Below are 21,193 nucleotides of genomic sequence, written 5' to 3'. Positions count from 1 at the left end.
ACCAGTGACAGGATCTGTGCGTTGAGGGGCTGAGGTGAAAGAAGTTGAACTCCCAATATCGAGGATGGGGAGGAAAAGTGCTTTTTTGCAAATATTGTAAAAGTTATATACTCATGGAAATGTCTTATCATGATTGGCTATTTTATATATAGAAAATAATTTACACAAGGACCCTGCTTCTGGGAAAATGGAAAGAAGAGAGTCCCTTAGAGCTGGGTCATAGCCAGATTTCCCAGGCGTCTCAGCCCCCCATCCTGTGATTAACAAATGTTGAGAAGATCTGTGTCAGAAAATCTGCTGTGTGAACTGGTGTCAGGTTCCAAGGACATCTGCTTTTCTCTTGAATGATTTCTTTTGTAATCATGAAAATCCTAAGATATCGCTGTGATTTCTTTAGAGATGCTTAACTCAGACCCCCCGAGTGTGTGGTAGTCATTGCCAGCAGCTGGATTGATCTTTGGGTGTTTATGAAGTCTGAGACAAGCTCTTAGATGAAAAGTAACCATTCGATAATGGAATGTCAAGGCCGGAAGGGAGGGGCTCTGGTGGTCATCTAGGCCAACTCCTTATTCGGCACCGAAATGGGACTTGCCGACAGTGAGTTAGTGTCAGAGCTGGGATCAAAACAATCTAGATCTCACCCAGACTCCCGGGCCGGTGCTTGTTCTGCTTTTAATTATCAAAATTAATATCATACTTGAGACAATAGCCAAAGCATGTAAGAATGTCATCTCTAGCTTCTGTTTTTATGAAGCATGAACAGGCGTCAGCCACATGCCCACACTGTTGTCCTATTTCTCCCGTGGCTGCCGTGCGTCTTGGAGCATCCCTGTCCTTAACACTGGGTAATGGTGTGGTGTTCACAGGGGCTTCACAGTGTGGGAACCCCACGAACTTGGAAAGTAAGGCTACTCCCTGAGATTTAATTATAAATGACCATAAAATAGGTTAGGCCAGGGGTACACAGAGCTGCTTCAGCAGACAGAAAGGCGCTTAGGCTAGTCTGACTAATCTGTAACCTGATCAAAGGTATTGCATATCCAAAGCGAGTGTTAGAGGGGAGGGGATGGCCAGCAGTAGAAACAAAAAAAAAAGGGGGGAGCGAAAGCAAGGCAGACTTTAGCAGTGCCCATTTCTGACACTGTGAAAAGGGGGAGAGAATCTTGGCTAAGGGACTCCAAGTCCCATTGGAAGGCTGTTCTTGTGGTGGACTTTGCTGTCATTATGCTCTCATCCTTCCTGCCTTCCCTCCCTTCTACAAATATTTGAGTGCCTGCTATGTGCTGTGTCTACTAGAGATGGGGGAAAGAGTGATGAATGAGGCAGGAATAGCTCCTGCTCTAAGGGAACTGAAAGAAAGTAGACACAGAGCATATACAGTCTTGTAATGAAAATCATTGTAAGTATTTAAATGAAAATGCGGGGCATAGTGAAAATGTATAAGCAGGGGTGGGGAAACCTATACTGGGAGTTGGGGAGGCTTCCTTGAGGAGGGGGTTTTTGAGCTGAGCTCAGAAGGATGATGAGAAATAAACTAAATGACGGCCACCCCAGGCAGGATGTGCAAGGTCTGCAGGAGGAGACCTCTCAGGCTGTCCCCCTCCCTTCCCTTGTTCAGGCCTCTGCTTTCTGGTTATCATTTGGCTTCTCATGACATATACTTGCAGATATAAAATGTACCTAACAAACTGGCATTCTGGTTTGTACCACTCTGTGACCTTGGTTAATGAAAATGAGCTCCCAAGAGGCAAAGTCTCTTTGAGCACATTAACAACAGCAGGTTTTCAAGCTTGTAAGGCCACAGTCCAGAGCTTGAACTGAGATGAAATTGTGAAGGGACCCGGGTGTGCAATACCTGCCATCTGAAACCCTGCCCATGTAGAGGTGCGCTTCTCCCTTACTGCAGCGTGGTGGCCACAGCCAGGGCATTGCAGTCCACACAAACCACTGAGAGGGCTCAGTCTGTGTGAAAATACAGATTTCTCTTGATCCCAATTTTCATGTACCTAGGTTAAAATTCATCATGAGAAGGAAGGGGGTTACCCTTTGACTCTTCCCAGCACCCCTCCTGTTGGACACCATGGTTTAACTCCAAACACTTGTGCCTCAGCAGTTCTTTTATATGATACTGGAGGTTGACTAAGTTTGCTTCCTGGTGCCTCCTGAATTAAAAAAATGACTTTGGGGTTATAGTTCAGCTCTTCTTCAATGGCAGGGAGAGAGGAAGCACTGTAACTTGCTTCTGTTCCCCACCTTAATCTTTTCCCCTCTACCTTGTACAGAAAGCTCACAAGTAGGGATGAGTCCTCAGGGGTCTCTAGGATGTTGGGTGGCTTGACGCTCAGGATGAATTTGGGGGGCTGCCCTTGGTATCTTCGATCCCCAGTTTGAAAGGCAGAAGTGAGGTCTTTCCTGTTGCTTTGGACTAGTCTTATTAGAAATTGGTTCATCTTTTGTGAACTTAAACTCAAGTTCTTGATTTTGATATTAAAACTGAATACTTTAGTGGCATGGTTTGAATTCACTAAAGTGGAGTTTTTTGTGAGACTGGCTTCTGCCTCAGTTTCAAGAAAACATTTCAATGACAGCTAAATTATTTTTCATCTATAAAATTAGTAAATATTTTTAAAGTGTGGATGCAGTGAACAGTCTCATACTCTAGGGATATAAATTGGTTGAGCCTTTCTAAAAATAATTTGCCAATAGTATGAGAAATCTTAAAAATGGGCCTTTCGACCCCAAAATTCTCGTTTTAGAAATGGAGTAAAGATGTATACATAAGAATATTTATAATAGTTCTATATATTATAGAAAAAACAACTGAAATATCCATAATTATTTAATGTCAAATTATTTTATATCAATATAATATTATGTTGCAATTAAAATCATGTTTACAGAGAATTTTTAAGCACATAGTCAAATATTTGTGACAAAATAGTAAGTGAAAAAATAAGATTAGAATTATTGTATATAGTATAATTCAAATTTTGTAATGTATACAAAATACTGATATGAAAAGTAAGAAAAAGTCCTTGGAAGGAAATAGCCCATAGTGTTAGGGGTAATTACCGGTGGATGATGGAATTATAGATGCTTGGTATTTTATTCTTTGTACTTTTCCTTATTTTCAGTTTTTTAACAATGAACATATATTATTTTTAAAGTCAGAAATAAATAGCCATGTATAAACAACTCTGCAATTCAAAGAGAAAAAAAGAAACCTTTCTGTAATTTCAATTTACAGAGAATAAAATCCAAGGTTTGGAGCCTGACACCACGATCTAGTTGTAGGAGGGCAATCTGTGTTTCTTTTCTGTGCTTGCCTCTTCGTGAGCGCCATGCTCCAGCCACCACACCTTCCTCTCTGTTCTCTACATGTACCCTGTGACTCCCCCCTCCACTCTGGCTCAGGCATGTCTAACCTCTGGATCTGTAGCTGCAGCTGCCCACTAACCAAAGCTGTCTCAGTATCTTCCAGGCATCTCTAGTCTAATATATCTAAAGGCCACTATTTCTCCCCCAAATCAGTCACTCTAATGCACCACATTAGCAGATCTTGAGTTCTCCTTAGACAGTTTGGACCATGTGTCTTTCTCAAATGCAAACCTCCTGCCCTTGGCTGTGGGGTGACACCACCCTCCATGGCCATACAGCATCTGGCCCCTTCGAACCTCTCCAGCCTGTTTCTAGGGGTTTCTGGGTCAAAGTTCTCCCTGGACCACTGCTGCTACCTCCCCTCTGCCCTTTCTGCTCCCTCTCACGGCCTTCCAGTCCCCTTCGGTCAGAGTGACCTTTCATAGATGTATTGGGACTATGTTTCCCTTTTTTTCCACCCATCCCAGAGCTTCCCCATCACACTTTATCCCTTCAAAGGTTCTGATGGTCTTCAGACTCCAGCTCACATTCCTCACACTGGCCTGTAAACCCGTGTCTTCTGGCTTCTGGCTTCTGTCTGTCCCTTGAATGACACCTCTAGTTCTTCAGTTTGGCATCTCCCTGTGGCCACCCCAGCCTCCATTCACTGCCTAGGGTAAATCGAGGGCTTTCCCATCTTAAAGTTTTGCACATGCCCTTCCTTCTCTCTGTAAAGTTCTGCCCACTGCTCTTGGTATGGCTGGTTCCTTCTCATCCTTCAAGTTCCTACTTAAATGATAACTCCTCAAAAAGGCCTTTCAGGAGCTTCACTGTCAGGTTTATTCACCTCTTCATACCCAGGCCCTCAGGCAGTCCTACAACATAGTAGATGTTTATTAAAAAGTTTGTGTGAACAGCCAACTGATTCTGTGAATGAAGTACTTCTCCCTTCTCCCAGAACTGTCCTTCTACTTTTCCTGTAGATAGTCTAATCTCCCTTTAGATCCCTGTTCAAATCTCACACTGTTTCTATCAGGACCACCCAATCCCTGTAAGTCTAAATCAGTCTTTGCTGTTCTCTGTGGTTGCTAACAATAGCAATTATTTCATTCTTCCTTGTTTCATAATCACCTGATTTGTGTGTCTTCCCAAGCAGATGGTGATGCCATGGAAGGCAGGTGCAGTGTCCTTCTCTCTAAATTCTCACTGTCTAACACAGTGCCTGGCCCACAGTGAGACATCAGTGAATTTGAAATTTAGTCACCAGAAGGTGTGCTGTGAGTAGACTCTGTGCTTATGCTGGGCTGGCTCACTGATTCTCTTTTTCTTGTGGACGTAAAGTACACAGTGTGCCCCTAGAAACTGAGTCTCGGTGCCTGGGGGAACACCTTCATTCAATTACCCACAGTCTGGCCATGATGTCCTTGTTATTCTGCAGACCATTTTTGCTGTCCTTAATGGCATCTTGCTGCTAAAAGGAAGTACAGTGCTACAAAAGAGTTTCTGAAAATGGATTTAAAATAAAAGAACTGCTTTTATTAAGTGTTTAATAAGAACTTCCAGTCCCTTCTTCCCAGATCAAAAGAGGCATAGATTGAAACCACCATATAGAATACGAACCTCCCATAAGGGAGATGTTATAAATTTCAGAGCACATCTTCAGCTTTTAATTCTGATATTTAGCCAGAGTCTTGCTGCTTCCTGGGCACCTGGGATGGCGCAGTGGCACTTTGGGGAAGCTAAGCTGACTGGTTAGAACACTAGCAGGGCTGTGTTCAGTGGTAGGTCTCGTCTGAAAGGTGTGCTTCCTCGGGGGTTCTAAATAAATTGCAATTGTAGACTGCCCTGATAATAGGGTAAATATTCCTTTATTGTAAATGAATATGAAACCTTGATAAACTATAGCTGTTAACGATTTTTATCTTTTGGTGCTTTTCTATATTGCTGAATTTTCTACAGTGAAAGTTATTTTTATAATCAAATGTATTTTCTTATTTCAAAACATGTATTAATTTAGATTGCACCAATTCATAAATGCTGATGACTCCAGTTGGTTCTAGCCTGATAACACAGGGCAACTGTTAACAAGTCTGACAATCCCAAGTGTTGGAGGAGATGTGGGTCCACAGGGTATATTATATGTGGCTGGGAAGAAAGTAAATTGGCATGATTCATTGGAAGATGGTTTGGCATCACCTTCTGAGCTGCATATTTGCAAACCCTTTGACCCAGGTACACACCTTAGGTGTAATATCCAAGACAGGATCTTGTACATGAGCAAGAATTTTCAGAGCTTCACTGTAAACAATAGCAAAGTCCTGGAAACCCCCACATGCCATCAGTGAGAGAATGGATGAACAGTTAGTCCCCAAATGGAATATTAGGCAGCAGACAAAAGAGATGAGTCATAGTGAACCCCAAAATGTGCCTAAATCTTAGAAGTATAATGTTAAGTGAAAAAGTAGGTCCCAAAATACTACCCTATAGGTTGACATCCTTTTGATAGAGTTAAAACAAATAAAATAAAAATATACTTTTAGGAATATAGCTAGATGCAATAAAACTTGTGTGGAAAGGACAGGTAGGGAATGATGGCCATGGGATTTGGGATAGCACTTGCCTCAGTCTGGGAAGGGGAGGATGGGCTCTGGGGGAGGCAACGAATGATTAGATGTCAGTTATTCTCTGTTTTTTGTTTTGGCTGGTGGGTTTGTGAGTACTTATTACATTATTAAAAATTACTCAATAAATACATGAAAACAGGCTGTTCATGGATCAATGATGAACCAAAGATTATGATTAATTCAGTTCCAAAGAGATTTTCCACCCCCCATTTCCACTAAAAGAGGAAAAAAAAAACAACGTTTTTTTTTGTTATTTATTTATTTTTTCTGTGGTACACGGGCCTCTCACTGCTGTGGCCTCTCCCGTTGCGGAGCACAGGCTCCGGACGCGCAGGCCCAGCGGCCATGGCTCACGGGCCCAGCCGCTCCGCGGCATATGGGATCCCCCCAGACCGGGGCACGAACCCGTATCCCCTGCATCGGCAGGCGGACTCTCAACCACTGCGCCACCAGGGAGGCCCCAAAACGGGGTTTTTTAAACAAATGAATTGCAAAAGCAAGATTGCAACTAGGACATATTTAGTCGATGTAAATGGATACTTGATAAACTGATTTAAATTATTTGTATCTGTTCTTTTAAGCAAGTACCCAAGCACTGGTCACTGCTACATCGTTGGCTTATTTTAAATTACAGTGGGCCTTTGCAAGTTTAAAACTATATTTACGGGACTTCCCTGGTGGCGCAGTGGTTAATAATCTGCCTGCCAATGCAGGGGACATGGGTTTGAGCCCTGGTCTGGGAAAATCCCACATGCCGTGGAGCAACTAAGTCTGTGCGCCACAACTACTGAGCCTGCGCTTCAGAGCCTGCGAACCAGAACTACTGAAGCCCACACGCCCTAGAGCCTGTGCTCCGCAACAAGAGAAGCCACCGCAATGAGAAGCCTGTGCACCGCAACAAAGAGTAGCCCCTGCTCGCCGCCAACTAGAGAAAGTTCATGTGCAGCAACGAAGACCCAATGCAGCAAAAATAAATAAATTCATTAAAAAAAAAAACCCACTATATTTACAATATTTTCTAATTCTGGCAAATTGCTAATCAAGGCTGACTTCCCAATTAACCCAAACTAGTAAGGTTTTATTTTACAAATCGAATTTTTTTACCCCAAATTTTTTTTTCAGAATTCTGTGGAATAAAAGTGGATATACTGGGCTTCCCTGGTGGCGCAGTGGTTGAGAGTCCGCCTGCCGATGCAGGGGACTTGGGTTCGTGCCCCGGTCCGGGCAGATCCCACGTGCCGTGGAGCAGCTGGGCCTGTGAGCCATGGCCGCTGAACCTGCGCGTCCAGAGCCTGTGCTCCGCAGCGGGAGAGGCCACAACAGTGAGAGGCCCGCATACCACAAAAAAAAATAAATAATTTAATAAATAAATAAATAAAAGTGGATATACTATTTTGGGGCATTTATTTTGTCCTTTAAAACAAAGAGTTTCCGATTGCATTCTAAATTAGGGCAGTGCCATTTTGAAAATATATTATGAGCATGTAGTCAGTCTGTGCCAGAGCTGGTCCTGAGCCTGGAAATATATGCATGAATAATGGCAGGAATTCTTGGCCTTACAGTAGCTCACAGTGTGGAACATGCAACAGATGTGTAAATTATCAATCCACCATGTGCGAAATGCTATGGTAAAGGTCTAAAAAAGAAGGCCATGCCTCGATCTGCCTACTTGGGGTCAAGGCAGTAGTTCAAGAGGTTTCCTGGGAGGTGACATTTGAGCTGGGCCCTGAAGAGTGAGAGAAACCATCACAGGCAGAGGCAGTTCCTCACCCAGCAAGGGCACGGAGGAATGAAAGGGCCAAGGCTTTCAGGTGATGAGTGGTCATTGCAAGAGGAGGGCGGGCCCCCATCCTTTGCTGCAGGAACTGTAGTCTCTACGTCACAGCCACTCAGCTGCTGCCTCCAGAGGCCCACCTCTTTCTTGTAATATACCAAGTCCAGCTCCCTTTCTGATAGGGTGGGTTTGCCTGGCTGAATCTCTTATGTCCTGTCTTCTGTGACATGGCTCAGTTCCAAAGGGCAGGCCTTATCTCTGAGGTGACTCACTCAGGCTCAGCTGTATCTGTTTGAGGGGAAAAAAAAAGATGATGCCAGGTTAGGGATTAGAGCACTTGAAGAGACACAGCTGCAGAAATGAGTGGAACGCTCTGTAGACTCTGGTCTTATGCCCCTGATTCCTGAATTTGGATTCCTTCCAAAGAGCTGAGAACAAAATGAGTACAGAAGGCTCTGGTAAGCTTCTTAGTGTAATTCGGCAGCTTAGCGAGAAGGATAAGTGTAGCTGGTCTTTCTGTATGACCTCTGAAATAGCCTAAGTTGAATCCCCTTTTGTATTTCTCATGCACTTTTTAAAAGCAGAGTTCTTGAAATTGCTAGATATGAGTTTTCCCATTATTCATGGGAGGGATAATCGATGAATGGTAGAATCAGCCTGAAGACAAAAAGCAGACAGTAGTGATACAGGGAAAACCATTTGTGCCTGTCATTGAGCAAGTGTGGGGCCCCCGGGCCTGGAACTGTGAATGGCCTGGGCTTCCCTGGGCCAGGGGCTGACACTTCAGCACCTGGGCCACAGGGCAGGGGCCACTCTGGTGGGTGTCATGGAGCCCTGGCAGGGGCACTATTGGACACCAGACACTTCTTTTATGTCTTGTCCCAGATCCTTTGTTCATGGTCCCAAAGCTTGGAATGACATTTCTGTTAGAACAAGGGCTGGGGGAGAAGGGGTGGGGTGAATCCACTGACCAATCCAGTCACTGCTTCCCCTCAGGTCCACATCAGCCTTGGCTGGCTGTTGTCGTAACCAATTTTATAAAAATTCTTTGAACTAATCAAATCTCAATATCTCTGACTTTGTATATCCTGCCCTTTGCCCCAGTGAAATTCCCTGGCCTTTTCTTTCTGATTGATTCTGTGTAGCTTTATCTAGCAATCAATATTTAAGACATTTAATATATAACTCTTGACTTAGCTTGCTTTGGGAAAATAGCCTCAGTATAGCCACCATGTTCCTCTTTGAACTGGCTAAAATAGGTATTGTTTTCATCCCTTTGTACTTTTATCATTTGAGCACAGTGGTAAAGAGGCCCTGGAGAGGTGCCGTCCTTAAAGCACATTTTACACGAGCACATTTTACTGTGTCAGACCCACAACTCACATGGTGCTGGTGAGGTTTTCCTCTAGTAATGCCATGTAGCACCTCAAAATTTCAGAGACTTATACCACAAACATGTATTCCTTGCTCTGGGTCTGCAGGTCAACTGGGGTGGTTCTGCTTTAGGCAGCCTGTGGGCTTAGGTCCCTGTGTCTCGTCTTTCTGTGACTGGTGGTGACCAGACAACACTCAGAGCAGAAGTCAGGATCACAAGAGACCAAGCAAAACAATCAGGCACATTTAAAGCCCTGCTCACCGCTCACTCCTGTTCCATTGGCTAAAGCAAGTCACGTACAAAGCGGGACAGCGATGGGATGGGAGTCCCTCCCGAAGTGACTGCGTGCTGAACAGTAGGCCAACCTCCCACTCCCACCGCCCCTGGAGATTGGGGAGAGATGGGGATGATGTTCGCTCAGGCTTCATGCTCCCATTCCCTTCAGCTTCTGATGTGGACCACTTTCTGCTTCTCTCTCTCCCTTCTGAACACAGTGCACACCCAGGTGTGTAAGTGCTCCTCCGTCTCCTCTGATGGCTTCTCATCTTCCTCTTGCTCTGAAACTGTGGGCTTTTCCCCTCGCTCACACTTGGTTATTGGGCTTTCCCTTGGAAATGTAGTCTTCCTCACGGACACAGATGTGCATGCCTGGCCCAGTGTCTCACTTGATTTCTAGGCTTGACCTTCCCCCGGAATACAAGCAGGACCCCTGGAAATCACCTCAGGCTCAGCACATCCAAAGTCATACCTTTTCTCAGGTAGCACCCCAATCTGCTTCACCTTTATTTCCAGTTTTTCCTATTTATTTTAAAGTCTCCATCTTTTCCCCCCAAATTCCTTAGTTTTGAGGCCTTTGAATCATGTGTCCTTAAACTTCCCTCTCCTTCATTGCTATTTATGTAATCTGTCACTAGCTCTGATCTTACCCATTTGCTTCTAGAATCCCCCTTTCTTCTCTTCTGCTCTGGGCCAGGCTCTTATAAGAACATGTCCATGTTACCAGCCTGGCTCTCTGCCTCCTGCCTCCTGCCTCCTCTTCCTTCAGTTCTCCTGGCCCTCTGCTGACTGAGAAGTTTTCCAGAAGCTCCACTGTCATCTGACTGCTCCTGCACACATCATAGCCTACAGAGAATGCTGGTGGCCAAGGAGTCCCTGAGATGAGTTGGTCATCAGGCCCCATTGTTCTATATGGCTTGTCCCACTCCAGCTCCTGGAGTCAACCCTCTGTTCCCACAGGGGCCAGGTTTGTCCCCTACCACCTCCACACCATGCACATTCCCCTGAATTTGCAAATACTGTCTTCTGCCAGTGTGGGATCCCCTGGAGTTCTGTCCCCCGGGGCATTGCTTTTCCTGGAAGTCTTAAGCACACATTGAAGGCAGGATTTGCTTACACAGGTGGGTGGAAGCCAAAGTGGGGGAAGCTATTAAGGGGAGAGGACAAGGTAGGGGATACCTGCTGGGGCTTTCCACTTTTCTGTACTCTCAACCAGGATTTAGAAAAGTCTGGACACATAGTACATAGAACTGTGATGTATACTCGTTGGGTAACTAGAATTAAGTAGGACAAATTGGCTCAGTCCCAGTGGTGATGTCCCTGAATAGTGATCGTGTCTAGTGATCGTGTCTTATCTCTACCCTCCAGCTCTTAATAGTGCCTGGTACCTAAGAGGCCCTCAATGAATGTTCCCTGGATGAGTGGATGAGTAAAGGAGGGAGAGAACAAACTGCTGGGGGTTGGGAGGACTGCTTCCCCTGAGCACATGGTCAGTATAGCATCCTTAATGTAAGGTCAGCGTGGCATCATCAATGTAGCAAAGCATGACACAAGTGAGAGCATGTTTCATAGTTACTTCTCATGTTGCTCTAGCCCTTTTCTTCCCACTTCTACCCCTGTGAAGTACTGTGAAAGCACAGTGTTATCCTCAACACTCATAGAGGTGGACTTACCCAGATCAGATAATTAGTGCAGACTTTGAACTAACATCCACATTACAAAACTTGGCCCCTAGGCCAGCACATGAAACTCATCTGAGTGTCAGTAACACACTAAACTAGTTAAGGCTTCAAAAGTAATGAGATGTTCTTTGCTGGCTTTTGATAGACTTATGCTAATGCAGTGAGGAGTCACTGTTAATAAACAGGGAGTGGCAGAATTGATTTAAGAACCTGTCACTTCCAAAAACATACTGTCTGATGGAGACAAAGTTATCATCGTAAACTAGTCTTTTCCTTTATTCCCATGTGTGCTGCTCATCCCCCTGCTAATTAGAGACCATCAGGAAATAACACTTCATTTTCTGGCAGCCCTCATAGAAGCTTCCTGCTTTTCGGAGGGACTGGGTCCCTTCCCATCTCTGGAGTCGGCCCGTAGCTGTCCTGCCCTCGTCCCCTCCCTGCCTCCGCTCCAGGGCCTCCTGCGAGCCTGTCGGTGATATGGGCTTCAGTTCATTTTCTGTGTCCTCATCTCCAGCCTCACAGGTGGATCAAGCAACAGTTGATGCTTCCACCTAAAACTAGAAGTTGGATTGACACATCCCATCCATGAAATGATAGAGCCATGGGATAACTTTAAGATCTCACTATAAGTTAATACATACATTTACTAATTTAGACTGATGAGGTTGACACTGTATGTGTCATGTATTGATTATCACCTCAAGGTTGGAGACGGCCTTTCTTGAGAAAATTAAATGGAAAGACCGAGTGAGATACAACATTGATTTCCTTTCCTTTAGCTAGCCACTCCAGACTTGGGTGCCACATCCCTGTAGAGAACTAAGAGAGCTCTTTGGGGTTTCCAAAAAAGCTATGTGTTAGGTCTGTGTAGTTGTAGTGTTGTGGGTTTCTACTGTTTCCTTCTATCTCAGCGCCTTGTAGGCTGCCCTAATCACAGTATTATTTGTTGTATGGAGTTCATTTTGTAATGTCTCTCTCTCTCACCAGACTAGAAGTCCATTGAGTGGAGGGATTGGGTTGTCTGATCCACCATCAGTACAGTACCTGGAACGTGGTCAGCTGTCAGGAAATAGTCATTGAATGACTAAATGAAATGGACCTACCTTTTTTTCCTCACATATAAACACTGTCAATTCATGGTTATGTTAATGCTGAAGTTAGGAAAGTTTCCCATCAATGCTGGAATTGATCTGGCTACGCACGAGAAAAAAAAATTTCCAAAGAAGGACACAGATTGAGCAAACTGGACTTAATACTAGAGTGAAATGAGAAAAAAAAAAAAAAAAGACAGGGGGGACTCTGTGTGTGTGTGTGTGTGTGTATATATATACAACCTTTCTTTCAATCAAGCATAAACTAATGCTTTATTATTTTTTTTCTTCTTGTCTGCTTCCTCCTACTTTAGTCCAATGTTGACTTTTAAGTCCTGGAGAGAAAAACTCAACAGAGTTTATAGTGAGTAAGGACTTTGGATTACAGTGTTTTTGAATGTTGGAAATGGCTAAGTTTAGAAGGATAGAGAATTATAGTTGGAAGACATTTACAAGGAGAAAAAAGCTATTTGTCTAACTTATCTTGAAAATTAGTCAAATAGGCAAGAGAATCCAGGTTCTGTAAAATACGAATTGTTTCAGTTTCCCATGGCAGGTAGGATTTTTTAGTATATGCATGCAACTTTGATTTCATCTTACACTGCTAAATAATATTAACAAGCCAGGATGCATACAATGCCTTGCTGAGTGCTCTGTTAGGCCAAGTTAATGCTCATGTTTTAACTCTGACTCCCTATTAGAACCACTCAGCTTGCTTCTTTTGGGAAAGAAGAGAGAAATGGCCTCTGTGGCTGATAGCAGCCATGTGCCAGACACAGGCATACATACTTTGCTAGATGTTTGCGACATCCTCTGAGGTGGTGATTGTGGTCCCATTTTACATAGCAGAAAGCCTAAAGAAACTCAGAGCCATTCAAGGAATTGTCAGGGGTTCACAGCTAGTTAAATGGTAGAACTGGAACTCAGAGGTGGGCCTTAGAAAGGGTTCCTCAAAATCAGAGTGCTATACCTCCTGGGGCTCTAGAATTGCGTTTTCAATTGATTTTGTTTGAGGATGAGAAAAAGACTGACAGAAAATGACCCATTCACTGCCTTTCCAGACTTTTGCTGTCCCTTTGGAGATTTTGGTACACTTGTCTCCTCCCCTTTTGAAAACTTCCATTAAGTCTCCAAGTACTGGGTATTCTCCAGTCTCATTGGTCTCAGCAGTAAAATGGAGCAGAGAGAAATGTAGAAAAATATACAAGATGAAAAAGTAGAGAAATATTTTGTCACAGTGCAATCCAACACAGCATTTAAATAATCTTACTAAGGTGAATTTGAAAGCAAGGAGAATGGTTTCTCACTGAGAAATAAAAGTCCTTTGGCTTAAAGAATATTTTCAAAAAATAAATCCTTCATTACACAAGGTATTTCTTAAAATGAAAAGAGTACAATTTATCAAGCTATATCATGAAAGAAGTAATTCAGCAGTCCTTGAGAATTTACCTAATTTCCATTCAAACATTAAAGTGATTGTTTAATCTTACATACAATTCCCTGAATTCCCTGAACTCTCCCTAAATAATTGCTTTGGTGATTTTAGCTCAACCTTGAAACAGACTTGCATCTGTTGTATATTTGACTTCATTTGAAAGAAAGAAACAGTTATAAGGAAATAGAGACTTCAGAGGTTTAAACCCTTTGTCCACAGGGACTAGAGGAGAGGAGAAAAGTAAGTGTGTACAAGCCCAGAATGGAATGAGGTATCAGCTCTCACAATAATAATACCACCTGTTCTATAGGTGGACTTTATATAACATCTACCAGGCATCTTCACATATATTCTTCAGTTAATCTTTACAGTAGCCCTTGGAGATAGGAAGCACAGCTATTAGGATACCTCTTTTTGGGACAAGGAAGTTGAGCCTCAAAGACTGACTTATCCAAGGTCACAAAGCTAAAGGATAAAGTCGGAACTTGAACCCAGGCCTCCAGGTTCCAGTCTATTGCTCTTTCCAACAGAGCCATTTTTCTCTCTCAAGAGGCAAATATTTACCGTGGATAAGCTTTTGTTAGATTTGCCAAGGCTCATGCAAAGTCTCTGATTATAATAGAAGTTTTCCTATGTTTGAGACAGATGGGCATTGCCTGGGATTTGTAACAGTATTTATAGAGATGGAATTTGAACTGTAATAATGAAGTTCTGAATTATTTTCTGTGTAACACTAAGCTTTCAGATGAGCTAAATTTAAGTCAATATTATATGAATAAACTGATCTACTTAACTTCTACATGGCTAGGGCATGTGGGTTCCAGGATAAATCTGAAGCCACTTAAATCAAAGTGGGATAAGAGGGACTTCCCTGGCAGTCCAGTGGTTAAGACTCTGTGCTTCCAATGCAGGGGGCGTGGGTTCGATCCCTGGTTGGGGAACTAAGATCTCACATGCCATGAGGTATGGCCAAAACAACAACAACAAAAACCAAACAAACAGAAAACAAAGTGGGATAAGAAACAGGCAGCAGGGAATTCCCCGGCGGTCCAGTGGTTAGGACTCTGTGCTTCCACTGCCGGGGACATGGGTTTGATCCCTGGTCAGGGAACTAAGATCCTGCAATCCGCGTGGCATGGCCGGGAGGAAGGAAGGAAGGAAGGAAGGAAGGAAGGAAGGAAGGAAGGAAGGAAGGAAGGAAGGAAGGAAGGAGATGTCACTTAGTGTGATGCAACTCTAGTTAAAAGAACAGCTCTGAAGGGTTTGCAATTAATATAGCGTGGACAGTTTTAGAAGCATTTTTTCTGAGTAATTTAGCCTTTCAAATAGAGTTTGAAATTTTTTATCCATTTATTTGTTCAACAGCTATTTGCTTAGTATCCCCATAATGCCAGTTACTATACTGGGCCCCAAGAATTCAGAGAAAAGACACATTTCCTGTCCTTAGGAGTTCACAGGCCAGTAGGTTTGTGGGTGTCATGAATAGAGACACTCGAAAGCACAGATGAAAGTTTCACAAAGGTCATTCATGTTCTGGTGGACACCAAGTTTACCTGCCCCCAAATTTTCAAGTCTTTTATTTTCTTGAAGTTGGGATTTTCAGTATTTCATATTACAAGAGATAATGCAATCACTCTAATTTGTGAGAAATCCAATTATTGAGACATTCATTCATTCAGCAAACATTTGTCAAATGTATACTATGTGTCTGGTTGTCTGCTGTGTATTGGGGTTGCAGAGATGAAACCAATAGATTTCCTGCAGTAAGGAGCTCTCAATCTAAAAGGAGAGAGACGATAAACAAATATGCCCTGTTTGGATTCTGCCACTTATAGCTGCATGATCTTTGGCAAGCAATTTAATCTCATGGAGTTTTTGTAACAATAAAATGATAATGCCTGAAAAACAGCAGGAGAGAGCTGGGCACATAAGAAGCCTTCATGTAGTTGCCACTGTGACTTATGAGAGAAGCGGGAGAGGCACACAGAGGTCACAGGAGCCACTTGTGCCTCCAGGAGGGCTTAGTCAGGAGAGGCTTCCTGGAGGAGGTGCTGCTTGAGCTGCATTGGAGATGCGGTGAGTTTTTGCCAGGCCGGCAAGGCAGTGTGAAACCCAGGTGGAGTGTGCAGCACAAGCTGAGGCTTGGGATGTGGGACAGCTGCCACATGCAGGGAGAAGCAAGGAGGGCAGCACAGTTGGAGTATCAAGTACAGGGAGAACTTTGACCCAAACACCCCTAGAAACAGGCTGGAGAGGTGTGAAGGGGCCAGATGCTGTGTGGCCATGGAGGGTGGTGTCACTCCAAAGCCAGGGCAGGAGGTTTGCATTTGAGAAAGGCATATGGTCCAAATTGTCCAAGGAGAACTCAAGATCATTTTGCCCTGTTCTCTCTGAGGCTCTTGGGTTAAATATTATACATGGTCTGTTATTTTAGGGGAAAAGAGAACCATTTGAAAACCTCCTGGACAGTTAAAAGTCATGTTGAGCATCTGCCTTCAACCTAGAAATATTGTACATATAAGGGAGAAGCCCCACTTTCTAGTTCTAGAGAAAACCAGAAAAATTAATATTCTGATTTGGTCCAGCAAATGCCGTAAGAGTAAGTCAAGTATAAAATATGTACATTTCCTGGTAATGTCTTTGATTGCGTTGGCAGAAAATAGCCTATCTTGGGTAAATGTTCAGGGGACAAGCAAGGTTTTAGCTGTGCATAGTCCAAACCAAAATCCCTTCTCTTTAAACCCAAGGCCAGGGCCTGACTCCGTGACAGCCTGCAATATGAAATGGTATCAAATGCTCTTTTTACCCTATTCTCTATTAGAATTAAAATTGAATACTTTCGTCATGGTGTCAGTAAAAATAAATAAAAAAAGAAGACAGTAGGAAGAAATGGTCTCCTTTTTCTGAAGGGCAGACGAGGCTGTGAGGCTTGAGCTGTCTTTAAACACTGCAGCAGCACAGCTGTCAAAGCAGCTCATTTGTCCTCAGTTTAACCATAGAAAACATGTTTTCTTAAATTATTTTGGCCTTATAGGGTGTTTCTTAAATGAAAAATGATCACAGTTAGCATGCCTGACCCTTGTTGGCCCGATAATTTTATGAAGAATAATAATGTTATATGGCAGAGCAGTCTGGAAAGAATGTCAGCTCGCCTCGGTCACAGATTCTCAGTGACCTCGGAGCATATGCTAAGTCAGTGGAGGGCTAAGTATGTAGACTGTGTACTGCGACAGAGGAACCAGTACTTTCTTCGGCATCCACGGGTTTTCACTTCCTTCTTTGGAAGAATCTCATCTTGGTGGGAAGTATAATTACCCTTGCATATGCCACTTTGGGAAGAGAACGTGTGTCCATAATCACTGAAAGGAAATACCCAGTGTGGTCAGAGTCCGTCCTGGCTGGCCTCGTGAGGTTTAGCAGCTGCTGCCAAGACGCCGTGCAAGGGGGGTGGCCTGGTTGGAATACCAGAGGCGTTGTTGGTTTCTGGATGCGATAGGGAAGGCCACACATTCTTGTGTGTAATGTATCAAAATGATGCACTGATGCATTGATAGCTCTCTTCAATGCATCTCCTATTCACCATTTACATTTTTATTTTACTTTTTGAATAACTAGTACTTGGTACAAAATCCTAGGGTTCAAAAGAGAAAATGGTGAACAGTCTCCCTCCCATCTCTTTTTCTCACGACCTAAGTCTCCTCCTCAGAGTTGCCAGTGTTCCAGTTTCCCAGGTAACTTCCCAGAGAAAATCTCACCCATTTACTTTTTTTTTTTTTTTTTTTTTTTGGTTTTTTTTTTTTTTTTTTGCGGTACGTGGGCCTCTCACTGTTGTGGCCTCTCCCGTTGCGGAGCACAGGCTCCGGACGCGCAGGCTCAGCGGCCATGGCTCACGGGCCTAGCCGCTCCGCGGCATGTGGGATCCTCCCGGACTGGGGCACGAACCCGTGTCCCCTGCATTGGCAGGCGGACTCTCAACCACTGCGCCACCAGGGAAGCCCTCACCCATTTACTTTTGATACGTCTGTCTCTTGCTGTTTCTTTTTTTTTTCCTTCAAGCATGAATTTGTTTTATTTATTTATTTATTTTAAATATTTATTTATTTATTTGGCTGCGCCAGGTCTTAGTTGCGGCATGCAGACTCTTAGTTGTGGCATGCATGTGGGATCTAGTTCCCTGACCAGGGATCGAACCCGAGCCCCCTGCATTGGGAGCATTGAGTCTTAACCACTGGACCACCGGGGAAGTCCCTGTCTCTTGCTTCTTGAGGGCAGTGATAGTGTTTGACCATAGGTGTGGTAAAACTACTTTGCAACCTTCATTCTGAACATAGAGCTGATATTGAAAGTATATGAAGTTATTTGGAGGAGGGGTGTAATTAGGCCTGTTTAACAATAAAATATTAATTTTACATGACATTTTATAGCAGTGAAATATTTTTATTCCATGTCTCATTTTACCCTTATTACAATCTAGAAAATAGATAAGAGCAGGTATTATTATTCCCATTTTACAGTTCACAAAACTTAGGTGAAGAGAAAGTAAGTGCCTTTCATTGTGTCTTATAGCTGATCGGTGGCAGAATTAGATTAGAGATGATTCCCCTTGTGTTCATACTTCTGCCCAGTGTTGCAAGCCTGATTTTAGGGGCATGGATTCTCCATTACTGTATATTTTGAGTTGTAATGGAATCTGTTGTGATTTTAGAAATACTTTGTCTCTTGCTTTCAATAAAATATTGGAACAAGCAATATTGTGAAGGGTTATTAAAGACCTATACTAAGAAAACTATTTCATTGTAACTAGTCTCTGAGCCCTCCTCTCTTTTAGCGTTATGCTGGGTGCCTTATGTATGCCATGTATTGCCATATATTTAATTCCTGATATTCACCCATTTTACAGTTGAGGAAACTGAGACACAGAGAGATGAAGTAAACTGCCAGTGGTTATACAACTTGAAAGTGGTAGAAATGGAATTCAAATCCAGTTTGTGTCTATTTCTGCCATGAAGTGCTGTGTCCCCAGATTGGGTGGCCAGAGCAGAAATGATTATTATCTCCATAATACATATATTTATTTATTTATTATTTATTTTATTTTTGGCTGCATTGGGTCTTCATTGCTGCGTGTGGGCTTTCTCTAGTTGCGGCGAGTGGGGGCTACTCTTTGTTGCGGTGCGCGGGCTCTAGGCATGCGGGCTTCAGTAGTTGTGGTGCATGGGCTTCAGTAGTTGTGGCTCACGGGCTCTAGAGCACAGGCTCAGTAGTTGTGGCACACGAGCTTAGTTGCTCTGGGACACGTGGGATCTTCCTGCACCAGAGCTCGAACCCGTGTCCCCTGAATTGGCAGGCAGATTCTTAACCACTGCACTGCCAGGGAAGCCCCAGATATTTTATTTATTTGAAGATCCAGCAAATGAACATGGGTCTTGATTATTAGCAGTTATTAAAAGATGATAAAAATTCAAGTGTCAAGCTCTAGTTTAAAATACCATAGAATATTAAAGAAGTAAAAGCTTGCTTCCTGCTTTCAGGATGTTACCATCAAGTTGAAGGCATAGAAGTAACACAAATGAGCTTCAGAACATAACATGATCATAAAACCACACTCGGAAACATGGAATCAGAGAGGTTTGAAGTTAGAGGGGCCCGGGAGGTTATTTAGAGACTCCATCCAAGACTGAAGTCATCCCTTTCCCTCTGATTTGTGTGTCAGTGATACCATGAGCCTCCCAAGACACCAAACCCGCAGACATGGAGTTCTAGTACATTCCTTCCACTCCTTCATCTCCAGTCTTCTGAGAAGCAGCCTTGCAAACTAAATTTAAAGCGGCCGTCGCTACTATACCCCTCCCTTGTCCACAGGAAAAGTAATAAGCCCATGTCTGTCCTTTCACCTCCATGTCCAACCCTGCCAAGCATGCTTCTCCTGGTTCATATCCTGTCAAATGTGTGCGGAAAAAAGGACACCAAAAAATTGCACCCAGTCTCTGTGCAATCCAGGACAACAAACTCTCTGTGGGCACAAGATTCCTCCTGAACCATGGCTATCCTGCTGCTCCCCTGATGGAGGCTGCAGAGACCCATTCCTGCATGGGTCCCCACTCCAGCTCTTACTCAGCCTCCTCTCAGCTGTGCTAGTCTTGTCTCCTCCTCCTCACGTACCAGATTCACATCCAGGATGTGAAGGTATCTCCATCCAGCCACCTTCCCACCACAGAGACATATGGGAGAAAGGGCCCTGGACTGTGTCGTTTGTGTTGATGGGGAGTTGGAGTCAGCCTGAGCGTCCATCACTGTAGAGGGTTGGGAAAGTGCAGTGGGAGTGCACCGTGGCATTGAGTGCAGCAGTGGATACTGCAGTTGCAGTGGTTCCACTTCCAGTATGGTAAAATAAGCTCCTCCCACAAAAAGCAACTAAAACTGTGGGGAAGAAAAATACCAAGTACCTGAAGGTACTGAGAGTGAACAGAGGCAAACAGATTCTGGAGAGGAGTCATAACTTGGAAGAAAGGGATGGCACAGAGGCCCATGTGTATGGCTTTTAGCATAAGGTCAGACCACAGTCAGCAGCCACATTTGGCATTTAGAACTCCAGTAAAACATGACACCCTTCTGGTCTGAAGAACCAGATGACAGTACCCAGGGCAACTACAGCCTGTGAAGCTCTGCCCCATCTCTGGCTGACCCCTGAACTGCAAATGCACAGGACAGATTCTGTCTAAAGATAGAAGAACTGAACTGAGATTTGAACTGCCACTCAAGAGACAGAATTTTTCATTTGAATCCAATCAAGTGAACTGCCTGCTTTTAAAAAAATAAAATCAACACTCTTTAGAGGAATGTAACAGAATTCACAACATAGCTTTCACAACACCCTGGATACACTGAAAACAATTTTGACATACAAAGAACCAGGAAAATATAACTCAGTTTTAAGAGAAAAGATACTCAACTGATGTCAACCCTGAGCTGACTCAGATGTTGGAATTAGCAAAGATTTCAAAGCATTTATAATGTTAAATAAACTATGCTCACAGTGAATGAAAATATAAGAATAATATTATATTTAAGTATATAAAATATATAAAAATTTATCAAGTATATTTCAAATATACATATAAAGCAAAATATATAAAACAAAATATAGAAATATAATTTAGCAGAGAGTGAGAAACTTTTTAAAAGAATACAATGGAAATTCTAAAACTGAAAAATATAATATCTAAACTTTAAAACTCACTGGATGGGCTTAACAACAGATTGGAGTTGACAAAGGAAAGATCGAACTTGGAGATAGATCAATAGAAAATATCTAATCCTAAGAAAAGAGAGATAAAAAAAGATTGGAGAAAAAAAAGAATAGAGCCTCACAGATCTGTGGAATAATACCAAAAGATCTAACATGCCTGTAATTAGGGTCCAAGAAAAAAAGGAGAGAGAGAGAATGAGGTAGAAAAAATATTTGAAGAAAAACATTCCCAAATTTGGTGAAAGACATACATTTAAAAATTCAAGAATCTCAGAGAACCCCCAGCAAAATAAATAAGATATTTACTTTTGTAAATAAGATAGAGAAAAT

The 21,193-nt window shown here is 43.1% G+C and overlaps 2 protein-coding genes across 4 annotated transcripts in view; one reads left to right on the top strand and one right to left on the bottom strand.

Annotated features, from left to right (window-relative positions):
* The window catches only part of LOC308626761 (uncharacterized protein), a 452,693-nt gene that overhangs the window by 306,765 nt on the left and 124,735 nt on the right, over positions 1 to 21,193 (bottom strand). The window lies entirely within an intron of this gene.
* TTC28 (tetratricopeptide repeat domain 28) overlaps positions 1 to 21,193 on the top strand; it is a 598,353-nt gene that overhangs the window by 502,686 nt on the left and 74,474 nt on the right. The gene's annotated exons all lie outside the window — the stretch shown is intronic.

This window comes from Mesoplodon bidens (assembly GCF_964165515.1).
Source record: "Mesoplodon bidens genome assembly, chromosome: 13".
Classification (NCBI taxonomy): domain Eukaryota; kingdom Metazoa; phylum Chordata; class Mammalia; order Artiodactyla; family Ziphiidae; genus Mesoplodon; species Mesoplodon bidens.
This window is presented reverse-complemented; position numbering and strand designations above follow the sequence as displayed.